The sequence below is a fragment of the Hyperoodon ampullatus genome (genome assembly GCF_949752795.1).
Source record: "Hyperoodon ampullatus genome assembly, chromosome: 4".
NCBI classification, from domain to species: domain Eukaryota; kingdom Metazoa; phylum Chordata; class Mammalia; order Artiodactyla; family Ziphiidae; genus Hyperoodon; species Hyperoodon ampullatus.
The window spans coordinates 115566729-115588629 of NC_136917.1; the positions used below are offsets into that span (position 1 = coordinate 115566729).

At 43.4% G+C, this 21901-nt stretch overlaps 1 protein-coding gene across 1 annotated transcript in view; it reads right to left on the bottom strand.

Moving 5' to 3' along the window:
- Positions 1 to 21901, bottom strand: part of IQGAP2 (IQ motif containing GTPase activating protein 2) — a gene marked incomplete at its 3' end in the record, with an annotated part of 289379 nt that overhangs the window by 152054 nt on the left and 115424 nt on the right. The gene's annotated exons all lie outside the window — the stretch shown is intronic.

A 21901-nucleotide genomic window follows, 5' to 3' on the forward strand; every position in this document is an offset into this window, starting at 1 on the left:
GTGTTTTGTTTTTTGAGTTGAGATGGTTTTCATAAGTAGCTCTGTGTGGAAAAGTACCAGGTCCGTTCCAAGTGAGACTGGGAGAAGGAGGGGTGTGTGGCAGGGGAGGATACTGGGAGAAGGATGAAGGGGAGAGAAGGGTGAAATTTTTCCAATTTTAGGTTAAAGCCAAAAAGAAAAATAATTAATGTCATTTTGTCTTGCAAGAGAACCGAAAACAAACAAACAAAACAAAACAAAACCCAAACCCAAAATACCACCCCACAGAAATCTGGAGACAAACCATCCATTCTATTGTGCTACTTTTTGCTTTGCAGAGCACAGGAAAGTTGTTTCACTGAGGCATTTGCTATCTGAGTTGTTATTCAGGAAATCTCCAACTATAAATCTTGGTCTCTATCATACAGCACTGTATGAAATAAATGTCCCCAAAGTAGAGCTGCTGGCCTAGAAACAGAAAGCGTGTTTTTTTCTGCACAAACCCTGTTTTAATGTAGTGCCCTAATCCGTGAACTTTCAAGTACTACAAGTCAATTTCTCTCCTGAAACATTTTGAAAATCAGCATATGAAATATTTTACAAAAGAATAAAAACAACGACCAGATATTTTTATGTGTACAGTGTAACTGGTCACCTTTTGTGCCAATAAGAAGTAAAATGTCAGAAGTCAGGGTTAGATTAAGTTCTCATGGTAAACCTTTCCATTCACTGGAGGCTGAGGCAAAACTGTCACAACGAGGAGGGGAGGGAATAAATTAGGAATTTGGGATTAATAGATACACGCTACCATACATAAAATAAACAACAAGGACCTATTGTATAGAACGGGGAACTACATTCAATATCTTGTAATCTATAATGGAAAATCATCTGAAAAAGTATACACACACATATTAAAAAACTGGATCACTTTGCTATACACCTAACACACTGTAAATCAACTATATTCAATTAAAAAAACAAAAACAAACTGTCACCACAATTCTATCAGCCTAATTAGCTCAGGGGAACAGGGATGTAGAAAAACACATACTGCACAACTGAGGCAGGCATCCATGGGCCCCCATCCTTCTCTCATATAAAATTTATTTGGTTCACTATGAGAAAATGATGTGAAATATTAAAATAATGCTAATTATTTTCTTTAAAACACAGACTTACAATACCACGAAAAGAAGCAATATATGACTCCAAGACTAACAGGCACGGAGCAGGCTTTTGAGGACCTCTTTCTCATTCTCCTCTTTAGGAAGGAGATGATACAGCAACCCTCCGTCGAGTTTGGCAAGCATTTTACGAACTGTGTTCCACAGAACACTGGCTCAGTGAGACGCTAATACTGTCCTGGTGGGAAAGGAGGCCAAATGAGCTTAGAAAATGTTGCATTCTATGTCTTCTCTTGAGGATTCATAAGTTGCATTAGCATCCTGAAAGCTCAGAGAATTCCTGAAGTCAGGAACCAAGTTTACTTTCTGACGCAATGTTTCCCCCCAATTTTTTTTGACCATGGAACTCCTTTTTCCCAAATCACTTGGTAATATTTCATATGATGAAATGACAGGTAACTGATAAAAGCAGTACAATTTGGTGACTAAAATCATGGCGTTTGGGCTCACACTTTCTGAGTTCAAATCCTAGTTCTAGCATAATACCAGTGACTTCTCTGTAAAATAAAGATACTTAAACTATCTACCCTTGGAGGGCTTTTTTAAGGAGTAAATGAGAATCTGTATAATATATTTAGCACGGTGCCCAGCACACAGTAAGAGCCTGGCAAACATTAACCACAATTATTATTAGCATGTCCCCAAGTTTGAATCTGTGCTATTTGCTCACCAGATGTGTAACCTTGACAGATTAATTAATCCAATTAATATTTTTGAGCATCAAGTACTTTCCAGACCTGGTTCCACGTGGTGAATCAGGCAAAGTCCCTCAGTTTCCTCAGCAGTAAGTCTCATATTCTCACCGATGTTAGGATGCCACTAGTTCAGGAGTTATGGAGGATTAAATGAAACAGCACCAGTATGGAACCTAGCAGACAGCTGGTGCCCAGATGTCACTCACATGGTTGCCTTCTCTTTTATCTATCTATCTATCTGTTTTTTAAAATAAATTTATTTATTTATTTTTGGCTGCACTGGGTCTTCGTTGCTGCATGCAGGCTTTCTCTAGTTGCAGTGAGCAGGGGCTACTCTTTGCGGTGTGCGGGCTTCTCATTGTGGTGGCTTCTCTTGCTGCGGAGTAAGGGCTCTAGGTGCGCGGGCTTCAGTAGGTGTGGCACGTGGGCTCAGTAGCTGTGGCTTGCGGGCTCAGTAGTTGTGGCACATGGGCTTAGTTGCTCCATGGCATGTGGGATCTTCCCGGACCAGGGATTGAACCCGTGTTCCCTGCATTGGCAGGCGGATTCCTAACCACTGCAACACCAGGGAAGTCCCTCCCTTCTCTTTAAACAAATTTTTCCAAGAATCTCTTTGGTGAGTTATTTCTTAGAAAATGACATTTAATGCATTATTTTAACCCTTCTTCCTCTATGTTTCTTAAACATAGGACAAGGAAAATAGAAATAAGTGGAATGGCCTGAGGCATTTATGGATATAAGAATGCCTGCAAACTTTGTAGCCCAATCTGTGATATGTCTGATTAACTTCTGAAAATTATTTTGAAAGAAATTTTGGAAAAAATTTGTTAATTACTTCACAGACTACACTGTTGCTTAAATATATGCTCTTCATAATTCTTTCTAACTCCAGGCACCAATCAGATATTTACTGTACTTCTATTTAGGTTTGGACCAATTAATCATCTACCTAGGAGGTATCATACTGATATTAGAATATACCTGGAGAGACAGCTGGCTTGGCATATACAGAAACACAAATACAAAAAATATATATATATATACATATATATATGTATGTGTATTAAAATTTCTAGATAGGCAGACATTGCATAAAGCCTATAAAATAAAAAATTTAAAACCCAAAACATGGGTGCGGTGGTTAAGAATCCGCCTGCCAATGCAGGGGACAAGGGTTCCATCCCTGGTCCGGGAAGATCCCACACGCCACGGAGCAACTAAGCCCGTGCACCACAACTACTGAGCCTGCGCTCTAGAGCCCGTGAGCCACAACTACTTAGCCTGTGTGCCACAACTACTGAAGCCCGCGCACCTAGAGCCCGTGCCCCCCAAGAGAAGCCACCGCAGTGAGAAGCCCACGTACCACAATGAAGAGAAGCCCGTGCTCGCTGCAACTAGAGAAAACCCATGCGCAGCAATGAAGACCCAATGCAGCCAAAAAAATACATACATACATACATACATACATACATACATAAATGAGAAAAAGAAAGAAACCCAAAACATGTACTTATTTTTAACATTACTCTGCACATTAGGCAAAAGGCTGGTCATAAGCTTCATCTTTTGGTTGGGAGGGAAGAGAGAGAGAAACAACAGCTAATATGTTCAGTATTACGGTTTTTGGCTGATACCTTAGTTCAAGTGGTTCAAGTGTTAAATATTTAATAGTGCTTTAACAGTACTTTGACTTAAAGCTTTTTCTGGAATAATACTCATATACTGGAAAAAACAAAAAGCTAAAGGTATTCAGGATAGCCAATACCTAAATGGGGATTACAGAATTACATATGCTTTAAAAGAAATGTTTAAGCAGGAAAATGTAGAGCCGTGGAGACTTTGGTATCCAGGGACGAAGGGTGAACGTGAGAGGAGCCATAAGTCACACCCCCCTGGAATCTTCCGATGTTTTATGCCCTCCACTGGTGTCTAGAATCCGGCCTGTAGGTTGTCAGCTATACAATCTTCTCCCCAGTATGTGTGAACAGTTGTAAACTACTGGTACAAACTTTCTGGAAAGCGATCGGAGATATAATAATAAATAATTACTGCACATCTATTAGTTTAGGGAATGGAATTTTAAAAAGTTTTATTTATTCTTCCCATAACCCAATGAGTTATTATCTTTAAAAAAAAAACTGAGTCAGATATCAAGAAAGATGAAATATCTTGCCCAAGATCATATATAAGGAGAAAGAATTTGAACGCCCCCCCCCCCAAATTTGAACCCAAATGTCACTCTGAAATCTGCACATTAACCAACTCATTATACTGCTTCTTGAAAGACTACATCAGGAAACTTAGAATACAGCCCAGATATTTTACTTTGTGAATATAACTTACTAAATACAGCTATGGTCCAAGACTTGTGTGCAATGCAAAAACTGTAAACAATGTAAGCGTCTAAAAAGAATGCTTATCCATTGCACAGAATATTATACAGCCACTTGAGATATTTTCATAGAATATTTAAGAAAATGGAAAAATAGTGGGGGTAAATTAAGAGAAAAGTAGAGGATGCAAAATTGTATAGTAAGATAATTTTATTTCTAAAATTATATATATATTTAAATAAATATACACAGACTGGAAACATATAGCAAAATATTAACAGTGGTTTTCCCTGTGGGTTGGTAAGGTTCTTCATCTTTTCTTGTATCCTAATTTTTTATCATAAACATGTATTTTCAATAATAGAAAACAATGAAATCCAGTGTGTTCTAAAGTTTCTGTCTCTTTCCAGTGTATAGAAAGCAAGAGGCTGTTTGCTGATTACACCGAGCACTTGAGCCAAAATGGAGTCTTGTGGTAGCAAACATTAAAAGAACACTGATGAAGACAGGGGTATGGGTATAGGTGGGGAAATGGTAGTTTGTCATGAGGGGTGGAAGCAGGAAAAGACAAAAAGGCACTCTAAATTTTTTATTTTTTTTAAAGCATATGGGTTGAGACACATAACCAATAAAATTCCCTCTTAAGGAAAATGTTAAGTATATTTATCTTTTTCACGTACCTCTAACCATGTTAACAGCCTGGCTTTAAGGCTTGGAAAGTAAAGGAGGAATCCTCATTAATGAATAAATGAAACATTAACAAATCAAGAATGCAGCCTAGATCATGCCATGCTGCTGACAGTAAAATACAAAAGTAGAGAGAGAAATTGAAGAACTTGTTAAGCAAAACACACACACACAAACAACACCACCACCAAAAAAAAAAAAAAACAAAAAAAAAAACAGAACTTGAAGATCTCGAAAATTCACAGGCTATCAATACTGCAAAAAATAAGAAACCATGTTCTGGAGAGAACACAGAGGGTGTAGCTAGACAATCACTGCATAAAGAATGTGACTCATCGATTTAATCAGCCATCTCAGCGAAAGTCAGGAATAGGGATGGGGTTATGCTCATTTAGACTAAAGGGGACAAAGACAGGGCAACAGTGAAGGAAGGCTGTCAGACCTCTGGGATTCTAGGGGATGGGACAATAGAGCTTTCTGGCTGTGTTATCCATCAGGATAAGGGAAGAATGACCCCGAAGGAGATTCAGAGATTGAGAGGGCTGCCACTCCCACCACAGGCCCAGACTGGCTCCTTCTTAAAGGGCAAGGCTGCCTCTTCCTGAGTTCCTGTGGATCTGGAAGGCAGGGCCACCAGCCTGGTGAGCCCAAAGGACAGACCACCAGGGGGATTATTCTGGAGGCTTAAAATCAGAATTTGCCCCTTTCTTCTTTCGAATTTCTCGCTTTTAGAATGGGAATGTCTATTGTATGGCTGTCCCTCCTTTGTAATTTGGAAGCACAAAACTTCTGGGTTGCATAGCTTCACAGCCGGAGAGGAATTTTTGCCTCAGGATGAATCACATCTCAAGTTTCACCCACACCTGATTTAGATACTTTGGTGAGACTTGGGACTCAGAGTTGATGCTAGAATGGGTTAAGATTTGGGGGCTTCTGGGATGTAGATGAATGCATTTTGTCTCTGAGAAGGACAGAAATTTGGAGGGAAAAGGGGCGGAATGCTGTGGTCAGAACTGTGTCCCCTCCAAATTCACATGTTGAAGTCCTAACCCACACAGTACAAGAGAATGTGACTGTATCCAGAGGAGGGGCCTTTAAGAGGTGATTAAGTTTAAATGAGGCCATTTGGAGAGGACTTAATCCAATGACTCGTATAAGAAGAGGAGATTAGGACAAAGAGAGACACCAGGGCTGGGCACACACAGGAGGAAACCCAGTGAGGACACAGCAAGAAGGCAGCCATTGGCAAGTCAAGGAGAGAAGCCTCAGAAGAAACCAATTCCACAGACACCTTGATCTTGGACGTCCAGAACCATGAGGAAATAAATTGTTGTGTAAGCTACTCAGTCTGTGGTATTTTGTTACGGCAGCCCAAGCAAATAATACACTAGCTAAACCATCAACCCCCAACATCCTCTAAAACTCCTCACCCAATTTTATTTCTCTTCATTGTATTTCTTACTACCTGGCAGATTATATCATATTTATTTGTTTGACAGACTCACCTACTTAGAATGTAAACGCCGTAAGAGCAAGGACCTTGCCTGTCTTTTGAGAGGCATATAGTGCAATGGTTCAAAGCACAAACTCTGGAGGCAGAGGCCTGAGACTGAACCCAAGCTCTGCCACTTACCAGCTGTGTGCCTTGGGGAACGGACTTAACTTGTCTGTGTCTCAGTTTCCTAATCTGTACGCTGGGGATAGTCATAGTCCTGCTTCAGAGGGCTGTTGTGAGTTGACGGAAGAAAGCACAACAACAGTGCCTGGCACATAATAAACACCTTGAGAAGGAGACGTCATAGCTTTTACTGCTCAGTGCTATATCCCAGGACCACTCTGCCCAACTGCCAACACAAGTCACTGTTCCCATCTGTCCTTCAGCACTATTTGTCTGCCACGCACACTTCCATGGGGCTGCAACTAAGCCAGCATTTTGCTATGTCCAACATGCCTTCTCTCCTCGTGGCAGTCTGCGACATCCCCGTGGCTAATCCAAGCCATCCTCCTCTCCCACCACCCCACCAGCCCCTGTCAACACACACACACATGCTTTTATTGCCTTACACAAGTTAGGGGTTTAAATGGTATTTTGTAGGGGCCCTACAAAGATTTATACATGTTCCCAAGCCAGGTTTCCACTCTAATGGAGCACCCTCGATCCTGATAATGCCAACCACAAAGGACAGAAGCTCCCATGTGATTAGCATGCTGCTCGGCACTTAGCTGACACTTGGCACTTACATGAATGTATTCTCACACTAACCTGACAGGATCGGTATGATTCCTGTTTATCAGGGAAGGAAAGAGGCTCAGAGAGTTAAGCAACTTGCTCACAGCTACACAGCTTGTAGGCTGAGATTCCAATCCAGATTGTCACCTCCATAGCACACGTGTCTGCCACACTCTTCTCTGCTCTGACAAATTGTCTACGATGAACTAGGTGAACAGGGCTTAAGCTACCTGCCTAGGAAGGTTCATTTCTTAAGAGGAAACTCACAGTGGAGGCTTCTCTAAAACCAAAACAGGCCAATTCAGATCTTCATAGACTCTGTTTTCCCAAAGCGAGGTGCTATAATACAAGATGAAGGTGAACATCTTTTTTGGGACGGCTGAAGAGGCTGCTGTCACTTTCAGAGGTGTCTATGGGGTGCAGCTGTGCACTGGACTTTGAGTTCTCAAAAATCTGGCTTCAAACTTGGTTCTGCAATTTATTAGTCGTGATTACCTTAGTGTGCAACCATTTCCCTGGGCCACAGTTTCCCCTTTTCAAAGATTAGGTACAACACCAGCTACCTCACAGAGATGTCATGAGAACTAAAACAGATACCATCTGTGGAGTCACCTGGTAGAAAAGTACCCAGCGTGCAATGGGTGTTCAAGAAACAAATGTTGATCAAAAGGAAGAAAAAGGAGTTAGGCAGGTGAGCGTCAGTTTAAAGTGTAATGTCCCAAAGGATCCACGAGATACCACGCGTTCTCCAAAGAGCATCTTTCCTAAGCACCTAAGCAGCCTGGATGTGCTGACCTGAACGTGTAAGATGCAAAGTCCGCTGGATGGAGACCGCTGGGGCATACAACACCCTGCAGTAAGACCAGCGGACCAAAGTGCCTTGGAGACCTGAACTCAAAAGTTGGACTCTGTCTACCTGGCTTCCTTAGAACTTGCTACAGGGGAGACGAGGCTGTCATGGTCATTTGCAGTGCAAAGCACCTTCCATTTTGGAAGGTAACCATGAGCTGGGAGCAAAGTAAAGAAGAAAGAACCAGAAGGACTGGGCAGGAGTCTCCTGCCAAATCAACACTCACTGGAGGCTTCCACACAAATTTTGGCCTAACAAACAACTGAAGACTTGATGAAGCAGATTCTCCTTCCTGGGTTTGGCTGCATCGTGCTCATGATCTAACCACAAAATAATCACTGTTCTTGCACTTTTAGACATTTTTTGCCTCAACGTAGGCAGGAAAATGCAAGCAACAAGCTTAATAAGATCACTGTAAACTTAGCTAATTTACCACACCCCTCCCTACCCTCAACTCACCTTTTTACAGTCTTTTCCTACTTCCTAACCAAATATTCAATAGGGGATCTTTTTTTTTTTTTCGGTACACGGGCCTCTCACTGTTGTGGCCTCTCCTGTTGTGGAGCACAGGCTCCGGACGCGCAGGCTCAGCGGCCATGGCTCACAGGCCTAGCCGCTCCGCGTCATGTGGGATATTCCCGGACCGGGGCACGAACCCGTGTCCCCTGCATTGGCAGGCGGACTCTCCACCACTGCGCCACCAGCGAAGCCCAGGCGATCATTTAAATAATGAACATTTAGAACACCAAGAGAATTCCATAGCTAAAGCCAGGTGAAATTTCAAACTATAAGACACATAATCAGTCAAAACAGCATCCAGGATGAATTTCCCTCCTTCTCCGATTCCCTTTAAACTACAGGTATCTTGTGCTCAAAGTTAACCCTTTTCTGGCAATGGGGAATAAGACAGAGATATGAAGGTTGGTTCTTCTAGAGTCTAAAAGATCAAAAAAGAGTAGCTCTTAGTAGTAATCGAGTACAGCAGGAGAAGACACTACTGGTAAGTTTAACTGTGAGAAACGTCATTTTAGTACCTTATCAAGAGCCCCTTCCTCCCCTAGCTGTGTCCTCTGCCCAGCCCTTCCTGATTTCTCCCACCCCCACTAGCAGCTGTACCAAGGAAGCGACAAAGGGACCCACTAGATGCCATCAATCATTGTCACTAAGAGAAGAATGAAAAGAATCCAACATATATAGGGCTTCCCTGGTGGCGCAGTGGTTGAGAGTCCACCTGCCGATGCAGGGGACGTGGGTTCGTGCCCCGGTCCGGGAAGATCCCACATGTCGCAGAGCGGCTGGGCCCGTGAGCCATGGCTGCTGAGCCAGCACGTCCGGAGACTGTGCTCCGCAATGGGAGAGGCCACAGCAGTGAGAGGCCCGCGTACCGCAAAAAAAAAAAAAAAAAAAAAAAAGAATCCAACATATGTTCTCGCAAATGCCTCCCCCTCTCCACTCCCGCTCCTCCTCACTGGTACACAGTCTTTATAAGCAGCCAGTCACTTTTTCACAGCCCTATAGTGGAAATGGAGGAGGAGCAGTTAGCAGAAGCATCTCAAGCACTACTCTTTTCCTATGTGTGTCTGTATTTACAGTTCACACACTTCCCAGGCAATACTGAAGCAGGGCTTCACACCAACTGGCTATGGACAATCCCGACCACAGAGAGAGGAAGGACCGATGATCAAAGCAAGGCTGCGTTCAGTGCCAGGAGGGATGGCAGGATAGAAAGGATGTGCAATACAGGTAGCAGATGGTGCTCTCCCCAATGTGTTCTCAAGTCAGAAAACCTGGAGTTCCTTATTTCTCTGACCACTGTGGCACTTGATAAATCAATTCCTATGGCAACAGCTCTAAGTATGACACTCTAAAAATAAAAGGATGTTGTAAATGGAAGACAGACACTTGCATTCATTCCTGGGAATAGAGTAAGAGGCAGAATGTGGCAACTTGCATCATAAGTCATAGAACAAGTTTTCTCTCTGACTCCATAATCCCCTACTGTGCATCTATCATGGCTAAATAATATAAGAGAACTAAAGCAACCATAAAAGACCAATTGTATGCATGAGGATATTAACTGCAGTGATATTAAAAAATAAACAATTAAAACATTGTTTCACAGAAGAGATTGTGAAGTTATGGTACATAATACAGATGAAACACATAGCCAGTAAAATGTATGACAACTTAGCAAAAGGGAGGGAATGTTGCTGTAGTAAAGTGAATCAAGCAATGATACAAAAATATGTGCTTTTTGTTATAACTATATCAGGTATGTCTGCATATGAAAAATTTAGAAAAGTTGATATACTAGGTTGGTGCAATTTTAAGGTTCCCTAATTTTTTTTGAAATTTTTGTAATAAAAATTAAGACAAAAGAAAAATCAGGCTAAAAGTCACCACAATTAATTCAACTATTTTCCAAACCTCAGTTGTGCCACACAAGAATAGGTAGCAACAGACCAGATGCACAGCTACCAACAAGGATGGAACTTTCAGAGCCTAGGGGGAAAAATTCAAACAGAAGGAGACAGCCATAGCATTTCCATTTATTAAAAATAGGTACCCACAAGATGAGATACATTACAAGACTACATACAGGCCTAAATGATGCATTTTATACATATTTGAATGGTTGCCCATGGGAGGGAGGGAACTAGGGAAAAAAGGAAGTAACTCGTAGGGGCCCAGGACAAACCAGTGGCCACCCCGTGACCAGTAAGACCACTGCAGAGTGTGATTGGCTCAACCTTTGCACCTGATGTCCTCAAGCAGGGCCAGTCACACAGTTTGAAGATATTGGAATAAACTGCTACAATTTTAGGCTACTAGACATTTCCTCTCCAGGACATGTCCCACGCTCCAAAACAGTAGTTTCTTTATATGACAGCCATTCTTTTCCACCCCAGGTTCTAATTTTCCTTCTATTTAAAACAAAATTAAAAGGCTGCAGGAAATCATCATTACTGAAAAAGATTTAATCATGTTGCCAATAATTTTGTTACAAAATTGTATAACAATTGTATAGTAATATATGCCTGTATAATTATAAATGTAGTCATATAACCATATGTAACTACTCAGAAATGATCCCTTATAAACTACAAAAGAAACCGGCAAGAGTGGCTACATCTGGAGAGTAGAACCGGTTAGAAAAAGGATGTAATGCCCACTATGTTCTCTCTTTTCAGACCTTTAGAATTTTGTACTGTTCATGTCTTTTCCTCATTTATCTACTAGGTGGTTCCTTCTGCCCTTCAGGTTTTAAGAGTCCTTTGTATATTAGAGATGTTGGTGCTTTGTGATATAATTTTTCTAGTGGTTTTTGTCTTTTATATTTTCTGATTTTGCCTTTAATATGACCAAATAAAAAATTTAAAGCACCTACTTAAGCGAGCGCTCACTCTGTACATATTGTATTACAAAATAAGCTTAAGGAGAAAATGCTCCAGTTATACCAGAACCAGTAAGAAGCCAACCGAGCCCTCTTCTCTAAGCTTGATCCCAGTTTCCGGGAGCTAGATACCTTTCCTCCCAAATCCTGTTGACCCGGCGAAGCCCGAAGCAGCTCAGCAGGTGGCAGCATTGCCTGGGGTGCTGGCTGTATTTCCTTGATTTTATATGTAGCTTAATAATTAATTAGAGCCCTGCCACTCAGAATATCTTCTCAGGACCAAAGGCAGCCGGGGACTGCTGTCTCTGTCAAATTGTCCCCACCCTTGAGTCTCTACATTTCTTGGCTACGAGAAGTAGAGATGCACCTTTGATCCAAAGGTAGGACTGGGGGCTCCAGAATCCTTACACCTTAACAAGGCATGTTAAAAAGTTGTTTTCAACTAACGTTCTTTTCTTAGAAGTCAGCTTCTTTACTGTTTGCTAGCTCCTGAGTCAGAACAGCGGCTACCTGGGGCAGAGTGGCCTTCAAAGCAGGAAGTGGGAGGAGAGGGTCCACCAGGCCAGCACTGCCTTGGACCTGCCAGAAAGCAGCGCCTGCAGGAACCACCCCTACAGCATGTTCTGGAACTGAGCACCCTAAGTGCTGTCCACAATGAGTTCTCACTGAGAAAGCCTCTGAGAAGTGTAAGAGTTTCCAGACAGATAATTAAGTACCATTTCGCTCATCTAACAATTTCATCATTGTTCTCTATTAAAACTGACATCCGAAATAGACTTCTTTCTGTGGCAAACCCTTACAGAGGGGGGAAATGCAAGTCTACAGGAATAATAAACAATCTTGTCCCACCCACCTTGGGGAAAAAGCAACAGACAAGTGGAACTTTTAAGGGGAAAGGGCAAGAAGAAGCCAAAAAATGAACTTCTATGTAGTAAGAAAATCAAAACTCCAACTCTATAGCTGAATATTATGTCCATGTAGGAAAAAGTAGACAGACAGGTAAGGAGTGATGGACACAAAGAGAAACTGGCTGAGGGCTTCCCTGGTGGCGCAGTGGTTGAGAGTCTGCCTGCCGATGCAGGGGACACGGGTTCGTGCCCCGGTCGGGGAAGGTCCCACATGCCGCGGAGCGGCTGGGCCCGTGAGCCATGGCCGCTGAGCCTGCGCGTCCGGAGCCTGTGCTCCGCAACGGGAGAGGCCACAACAGTGAAAGGCCACGTACCGCAAAAAAAAAAAAAAAGAAACTGGCTGAAAAGCAGGAAGCACACACACCACTGTCTCCCCCCTCTGGTGGGAAGCACAAATCACAGGGACTAACTGAGTGACCAACAACAAGGTTTCCAGCTCGGCTGCCTGGAGAAATGGCCAAGAGAGCTACAGAGAAAACTCAGAAAGTGGCGGCTGGGAGGCAAGTCAGCCTAAAGCACCCAGACATATCTCTTCTTCTACCACCACCAAGTTCACTTATTTCACCTTCAATGCAGTCATTAGCGACCACACAGAGAGACAGAGAGACAGGATGAAAACCACCAGGAGAGTCACGCAAAGGGTTTCGGGGACAGGACCTGGTTACAAGAGAACACTATGACACCCTGGCATTCTTAGGTTTCAGGAAATGTGGCTTGACGGACAGTATAGCCAGCTCTGTGCAATCACAAATCATGCAGCCAGGGGGTTCTGGGGCTGGCTTGGGTTTCACAATGCCTCCCTCTCATGGCAGCCTCATCTAGCACCTTCCAATACTGACTATCTGTGAGACACAGTATCTGAAGCCGACTGGCTATCATCTTTACGATCTAATATTTACCGGCATTGCTAACTGTATTTCCAGAACACAGACATAAACTATATTTATGTCTTGAGCCATAATTCTAGCATATCATAGAATACTACTACACACTCACACACACGCAAATATAAATCGAGCCCCTGCATAGGTGAAAAGCAGATTTCTTGGTAGGATCACCAGTGGGCAAGAACAGTAAGTGGGAACTCAGAACGAGGTGGAAACACATGGAAGGAGAAAGCGCATGTGCCTTCTGCACACACAGAAACACGTGTGCCTCCTGCACACACAGAAACACAATTTCAAATAGCTGCAGCTAAGAAGAAACACTCAAATGTTAAGTGACAGTTAACTAATAGGGACCAATCTGTTGGCAGGACTTATCCCCATGGGGCTGGAGGCATGCAAGGACAGACAACAAGGAGATTGCCGAACTTACCCGGAGAGAAAGCATCAGTGGAGGTATTAAGTAGCTAGTCAGAGCAGAAGTATTAGTCACTTCTAATCACCTAAATTATTAACATAAACTGGAATAAATCCAGGCTAACTTTAGCCTCAGAAAATCCACTCTAGCAGGGCTTGCAAACAGATGCCTGTAGGGATGAGGAAGGTACTGCCAAGGGGCAAGTTGGAGCTACTCCAAAGCTACTCTGCTGCTTTGTGGGAACTTGGATCGCGGGCGCCCTACCTGCAGGATTTCCTCAGAAGTGGGAAATTCAGGTTTTTACGAGCTCTTGATTTTTTTTTTTTTTTTTTTTTGGCGGTTCGCGGGCCTCTCACTGTTGTGGCCTCTCCCATTGCGGAGCACAGGCTCTGGACGCACAGGCTCAGCGGCCATGGCTCACGGGCCCAGCCGCCCCGCGGCATGTGGGATCCTCCCAGACCGGGACACAAACCCGTGTCCCCTGCATCGGCAGGCGGACTCTCAACCACTGCGCCACCAGGGAAGCCCGAGCTCTTGATTTTTAAACGCTCAGACCTAATTAAAAAATAAACCCTGCATGTCTAATGAAAAGCATCTTAAACTTTTGTAACATTTCAAAGGGAAGTGAAAATAGGCCCCGTATGTTTTCAGATGGGTAAAGGTTGGGCATGAATTTATAGGGTTAACAGCTGCTCTTTCTCAGCATGGTCTTGAAAAGTAGAACATTAAAAAAGCAAAAAAAGAAGGCAAGGCCCTAAGTTTACATAATAATTAAATTTATGATAAAAATACAGTAGAAGAAGTGCATAAAAGTAAAATAGGGACATTAGGGAAATGCAACTAAAAACCACAATGCTATATCACCTCGCACTCATTAGGGTGGCCATTTAAAAAAAAAAGAATTAAAAAAAAAAACCCACAGAAAATAACGAATGTTGGTGAAGATACAGATAAAGTGAAACCCTCAAGTATTACTGGTGGGAATGTAACATGGTGCAGCCACTGTGGAAGCCAGTTCTGTGGTTTCTCAAAATGTTAAACAGAAGTATGTATGATCCAACAATTTCACTTTTGGATTAATACCCCAAAGAATGGAAAACAGGAACTCAGATACTTGTCTACCAATGTTCATAGCAGCAACCTTCACAACAGCCCAAAGGTAGAAACAACTCAAGTGTCCATCAACAAATGAGTAAATAAAATGTGGTATATACCCATACAAGGGATTATTATTCCCCCTTAAAAATACAATTCTGATATAAGCCACAACATGGATGAACCTTGAAGACACTGTGCTAAGTGAGATAAACCAAACATAAAAGGACAAATACTGTATCCTTCCACTTACAGGAGGTACCCAGAATACTCAAATTCATAGACACAGAAAGAAGACTGGTGGCTGCCAGGGTTGGGTAGGGCAGGAATGGGGAGTTCGTGTTTAATGGGTGGAGATTCAAGATTGTGAGATAAAACAGTTCTGGAGGCGGATGGTGGTGATGGTTGTACCACACTGTAAATGGACTTAATGTCACTGAGCTGTTCATTTAAACATGGTTAAAACGGTAAATTCTCTGTCATATATATATTTTACCACAATTTTTAAAAAAGAAAGAATAATAGGAATATACATAGAGAAGACAGTCAAGAGGAGGGGCCTTGCTTATCTGCTGGCTTTCTCAGCAACCAATTCAGGGACAAGCATCTCCCTCTACTCCCAACCACCAACCCCTTCTATGGCCCTAAGGGAGGGTTGTGACTATCAGAATCTCCTTGCTCTTCGGGGATCTTCCACAGGGCCACAGCATATGGTTGCACAGGTGCCACACTGAGCGAAGGATCCTGGCCCAGGGGACCAGCCTGTGCTCCACTGGCCAGGCCCTGTGTCTGGAGGAGGGGACGCCTTTTCCTTCTCACACAAGCAGTATAGGCTAGTGGTGGCCCTGATCTTCCCCACCCTCAGGTTGGTCTTCTCTATCTAACTCCCTATTTCTGTGCAGGATACCCTCTCTTCTCGTGGATCCCAGATCGAGACTGTAGCGTCCCTTCCTGTTCCCGTCCTAATCAGCTATGGGCTTCCATCAACTCTCCATCTCTCCTCTCCACTCCTACTGCCACCTACCCTATTCAGGCCCTTTGACCTCTGATCTAGGGGCTCCATACCTCCAGCACCCGCTCCCCAGATGATCCAGCGTACATGCTGTCGTCAGATTAATTTTCCCCAAATAGGGCTCACCATTTCACTCACACACCTCCGGTGGTTGCCCTTTTCTCTCTTGTGTGTGTTGAACAAATATACAAGGAAGGCGCTTAGTCACCCCTAACTGTCAGCTCTACTGTGTAAAGTGAGACTGTCAGATTATTTTGACGGTCCCTTGGTTAGGTGAGTGTGAAGCAGCAGCAGTGATTCAAATAATCTCTCCAGCAGAACACACCTTTATATATCCCAGTTGCTAGCAAGGAGTCAGTAGATTGAAACCGAAGAAAACCTGGAGAACCTTGAACTTCCTATCCCTATAGCTAATTAAAACGATGTGTCTCTCAGTTCTGGAGGCTGGCAAGTCCAAAACCAGGGCACCAGCATGGTCGGGTGAGGATCCTCTTCCTGGATCATAGCCGGCACCTTCTTGCTGTGTCCTCACATGACAGAAGGGGCCAGGGAGGTTTGTGGGGTCTCTTTTGTAACAACACTAATCCCCTGTTCATGAAGGCTCCACTCTTGTGAATGAATCCTCTCCCAAATCCATCTCCTAATACCATCACCTCGGCCTTAGGATTTCAATGTATGAATTTGGGAAACATTTACACCATAGCAATGTCCATGGAGACCCCCTACAGCACCTTCCTCAAGTGAGATATATTTAAGCCTACAACTCAAACCTTCTACAAGCACCAGTAAGCATGAACCTGGCTCTGCAGGAAAGGATGCATGGGAGGAACATCCCAGGCACTAGATGGCAGGTGTTTACAGAAAGAGAACATTACTAATATAAAGATATAGTTGAGTGGGTTTTCCCCCTTATTCTTAGAATTACAGCCAAGGCCCACAGCTGAGGACAATGGGGTGAAGTACCCTACTTAGAAAGCCATGAACATGTATATACAGACACTGTCCCCCCTGCTGCTTACCGAGAGGTCACAGGACCAGTCCTACTAGCTGACCACAGCCTTTCCTTCCACCCAGCCCCCAAAGAACGGAAGAATAATTGATGGGGAGTGCAAGTTTCTAGTGCAGGCTCCTACCTGCTTCCCCTACAAGTTAGGGAGACGAGAGAGGTTCTAAGAGAATCTCTAGGAGAGACTAAGGTAACTGTTCCTTGTCTGGCTGCTTGCTGAGCTACAGAAGAACCCACAGGCTCACCCTGGGCTGGCACTGCGGCAGAATGGAGCATGTTAGGGAGTTGGGAGAACTTGGCATCCATAACCTGGACTGGGGACACCCGTCAACACAGGCACAGGCACAGAGATTCTGGAAGATGGGAGGCCGACGAGAGGAGCCCCACACAAGCAGAGCTTAAAGGGATCCAGGTGCAGTACACCAGGAAACAAGGTAGGATGTGCCCTCTCCATTCCAGTTCTTTAAGACACCTGGACTGGGTGGGCGGGGACCCTCGTGGTTTGCACAGTTCCTTCTGCAGGAGTGTTGAGGTTAGCAGGGCGGGAGCCCTAGGGCTGCCAGGCAGCTGCTGGGCCAGACAGCAGGACACTGGACTCCAAGGAGGAGCTGGGAGTGCAAACAGGGCAGGAGCACCTAGCAACGACAAAGGGAGAGCCTGCGCCCCTCTGGACAGGTCCTGTGCAGAGAAGGCTGGGGTGAAGCTAAGCACAGACCCGGAGAGCCCCACGCGCGATCCACGCAGAGACTCCCTGCACCAGAACGAACCAGAGGGACACACCTTTTCAACAGCTGCTAGACCCTTGCTCCCTGTTCCCTGTCACAGGGAGGAGCCAGAGCTCCGAAGAGAGCAGGGAGCTAGAATCAGATAGGAGAGAGATTAGGTGTTGTTTTGTTTTGTTTGTTTTTGGCCACAGCACATGGCATGTGGGATCCTAGTTCCCCGACCAGGGATTGAACCCGTGCCCCCTTGAGTTGGAAGCACAGAGTCTTAACCACTGGACCGCCAGGGAAGTCCCTGGGTGGTTTAGAAAGACTAAGGAATGAAAGCATAAGCCCAGTATATCATCCAGGGAGGGGAAGGGGGATTTGACAAGAGTAGAGGTGGAAGCAGTGCCTGGAGAAAATGAAAGCCATTTCATGCTGTTACCCCCAACGAACTGAGTGAGGCTCCTGAAGAGACCAGCCACACTAACAGTAGGGTTAAATACACACAACTTCTAAGCTCTCCCTAAATACACTGTGTGCAGTTGAAAAACAGTACAGTAGGACTGTACTCCAGCTCGAGGCAGGCACGAGTCAGCTGTGGGCTCCGCGCTGTCACTCTCCAAGCAATGGGCTTCAACTAAAGGCCTCTGTCGACCCCTGCTGCCCTGGGAAGAGAAGGGCAATGCGCTCAACCTTACCCTTTCTCCTAGGTGTTGCACCAGGTGAATTACCGTGTATGCAACCACCACTATGTGGCAGGCGATACGCCAGGTACTCTACCCACCAGGTCTGCCAGGCAGTGGTGGGACCCCTGTATTACAGAGGTTACTTAATCTGAGTGTTACATCAATGGTCCAAATGATGGGACCCGGATTCCAACTAAGCCTGACGCTAAACAGACTTATGCTAGTTCTGCCCCACTCGACCAAAGCACCAAGAGGAGAGCTACAAACGTCCCATTGGTAGCAGCTCACCAGCAGTTTAAAAATGCAAACATTTTAATTTACATTTTTGAATCTATAAAATCTGATGTTGTGATAGGTTATTATAAATATAAAAACTAAGTCAATATGTCCACCCCCTTCCCTACGAACGCTCACAAAGGAACACCAGTACTAGACAAGGGCAGTCTGACCTTTAGCAGAAAGACAAAAGCACTATTGAAAAAAAACAAAAACAAAAAACCCTAGTTCTGAACAGAATGCACCAGAACTCAAACTTGCCAAGCTGTCTGCACTTTGGAATTTTGCAGTGTTTAATGTCAACTGTCCAGAACTGGCCTTATGGGACTCTCTGAGAGAATACTTTAATACCCCCCTTAATACCCACCTCTACAGGTAGCATTTTAGATCATCCAAAGTCCTTAGAAACCACTGCACTGTACACTACTCAGGAAAGGCCTTTATTAACCTTTTAAAGGCATTAACTGGAGGACTTACCAGAACCAAATTATCTCAGCAGCCAATCTCCTTGCTGATTGAATCACTATGCAAATATCAGGGCTCTGAGTCACTGAAAATTGCTGAAAGGGACTTGGTTGACTCAGCATAAGCTCTTTTTCCTAGCTATGCTTTAAAGGTGTTCTCAAACTTTGCCCTCAAGATATCTCCAGTACAGAGCTCAGCAAGTCAACAGAATACAAATAAAAATGACAGCACCCAATTTCAGAATATCTCAAATTATCAAATTCCACAGCCACTATTCTTCCTTCTGTGATATCAGCAGGTAAACGTATATATATGTATATGCATTATGCTTTCAATTTTCATAGTTCAAGAACTATAAAAATTTGATACCTCTAATGAAAAGTTTAGCTAGTTTTTCAAACCGTTTATTAATTTACGTAATAAATGAAGAAGGGTCCTAATGTTTAAAATTGACATTAGAAGCTGTATCCCACCAATTCCTAATATTAAAAAATTAAAAAAAAAATTTTAAATCACAGTTTGGCAGGAAACGTTCTGCCCAAACCAGTGGTCCCCAAAACTATTAAAGAGAAAGCCAGTTAAAGGGATATATATGGGTAAGAAATAGTTCTAAGGAACAGATTTAAAGTTAGCATTTTTCACTTTTCTTAGTTAGGTCTTCATCAACCACAGCCAATAAAAATAATAAAACAAAGATTCTTAATTTCTACCACCTTTCCTATTTACCTTATCTAGTCATAGTACTTATCCATTTGTCTTCCAATAGTCTCTGCAGTTTATCAGTCACCACTAGTTAGGATTAACAAGGACTTTGAGCTACACAAGCTTGCCCTGCTTTCCGTACCACAGGAGCCACCAGCCTTTTACTGGAACAGGCCAGGAGAGAAGCTTCTTGGGCACTGACTCAAGCCTTACTATCTCACAGACCCAAGACAGTCAAAAGACAAGGGCCCTACATTTGGTTTAATGCTCTCTGTCACCATTTTGAAATTCTTAATTTTTGAACAAGGGGTCCACATTACCATTCTGTGGTAGGCCCTGCTAACCAAATAACTGGTCCTGCACAAATCTGATTTTTTTTTTTTAACGGCACTGAGATTTGAACCAAAGGGGGAAAAAAAAATACTTGTAGCTTACAGGGCTTTTATTCTACTTTAAAAAACAAAGATGGCAATATTTTTATGTTTCCAAACCCAATTAAGGTAAAGTATTCAAGTATCCTTCACCTGGATCACTGCAAAAGCTTCCTAAACTGTTCTTTTTTTTTTTCCCCGGGTCCATTCTTGCCCACCACTACTCTGTCTCCACACAGCCAAAGATCTTGTCTAGAACAAGCTTGATCTTGTCACTGTGCTGAAAACCCTTCAGTGGCATCCACTGCCTTGAGCTCCAGGCCCAAAGCCTTCACGTGGCCACAAGGCCCTGAGCTCCAGCCCCTGACTGCTGCTTAGCCTCACCCCACTCCTTGCCTTCCGGGCCTTGTTCTAGCTTCTAGCATGTTCCATCCTCCACTCCCTCTCCTAACCTTTGCACCTGCTGTCCTCTCTGCCCTAGGGACAAATATTTCAATCTCTCTATGTCCAGGGATTTAGATAAAATCAGGCAAAAATTCTGGATTCAAACCAACAATCACTACTGGCTTTGATACTGTGAAAGAAACACAAGAGGGATTTATGAAGGCTTAGGATTCTTAGGAAATACGGTTTTTACTCACACTATGCTTTCAGCTACTTTCCCGATGCCAGGGACAATGAGCCTCAATGTAACTAGGAAACCAGGGACAATGATGGGGAGACCTAGGGAAGGTCAATTTTAAAGTTTTTCCTATCAGGTTAATTGAGCCTTAAAGGCATCTTTTTGATCATCCCTGACCTCTTAAATACAGTGTTCACAAACAACTTCAAAGGGTTTTGGGAAAACAAACTGAAAAGTATTAATGGGACCTCATCAAAGAAGACTTAGAGGTGGCAAATAAGCGTATGAAAAGATGCTCCACATCACATGTTATCAAGGAAATGCTCATTAAACCAACAGTAAGTACCATTACACATGTATTAGACTGGCCAAAATCCAGAACATTGACAACAACAAATGCTAGCAAAGATGTGGAGCAACAGGAACTCTCATTCTTTCCTGGTGGAAATGCAAAATGGTACAGCCTCTTTGGGAGACAATTTGGCAGTTTCTGACAAAACTAAATATACTCTTACCACACAATCAACAACTGCACCCCTTTGGTATGTACCCAAAGGAGCTGAAAACTTATGTGTGCACAAAAACCTATACACAAAAATTTATAGCAGCTTTATTCATAACTGCCAAAGCTCTGAAACAACCAAGATGTCCTCTGGGAAGTCAATGGATAAACAGTCTGTGGTACATCTAGAAAGTGGAATATTATTCAGTGCTAAAAAGACATGAGCTCTCAAGCCATGAGGAGGCATAGAGGAACCTTAAATTCATAGTACAAAGTGAAAGGAAGCCAATCTGAAAAGGCTACATACTGCATGTTTCCAACTACATGATATTCTGGAAAAGGCAAAACTATGGAGACAATAAAAAGATTGGTGGTTGCCAGGGGTTGGGGGTGGGAGTGAGGGGAGGCACGAATGGGTGGAGCACAGAGGATTTTTAAAGGCACTGAGACTATGCTGAATGATACTCCAATAGGAGTACTCTGTACTCATAATAATGGATACATGTCATTATATACTTGTCCAAATCCATAAAATGTGCAATACCAAGAACGAATCGTAGTGTAAACTATGGACTTTGGGGGATTATGATGAGTCAGTGTAGGTTCACACATTGTAACAAATGTTCCATGCTGGTGGGGGGGTTGATAAGGAGGGAGGCTGTGCATCTGTGGGAGCAGGGGGTACATGGGAAACCTCTGCCTTCTGCTCAATTTTGCTGTGAACCTGAAACTGCTCCCCAAAAAATAAAATCATAAATTTTTTATAAGTATTAATGGGGGTGAATTAAGGGCTCACTTAAAAAAAAAGAATATCTAATATACATTCTTTGAAGAAAGTTAACTATTAGAGCTGATAAAAGATTCACACAGGGCTTCCCTGGTGGCACAGTGG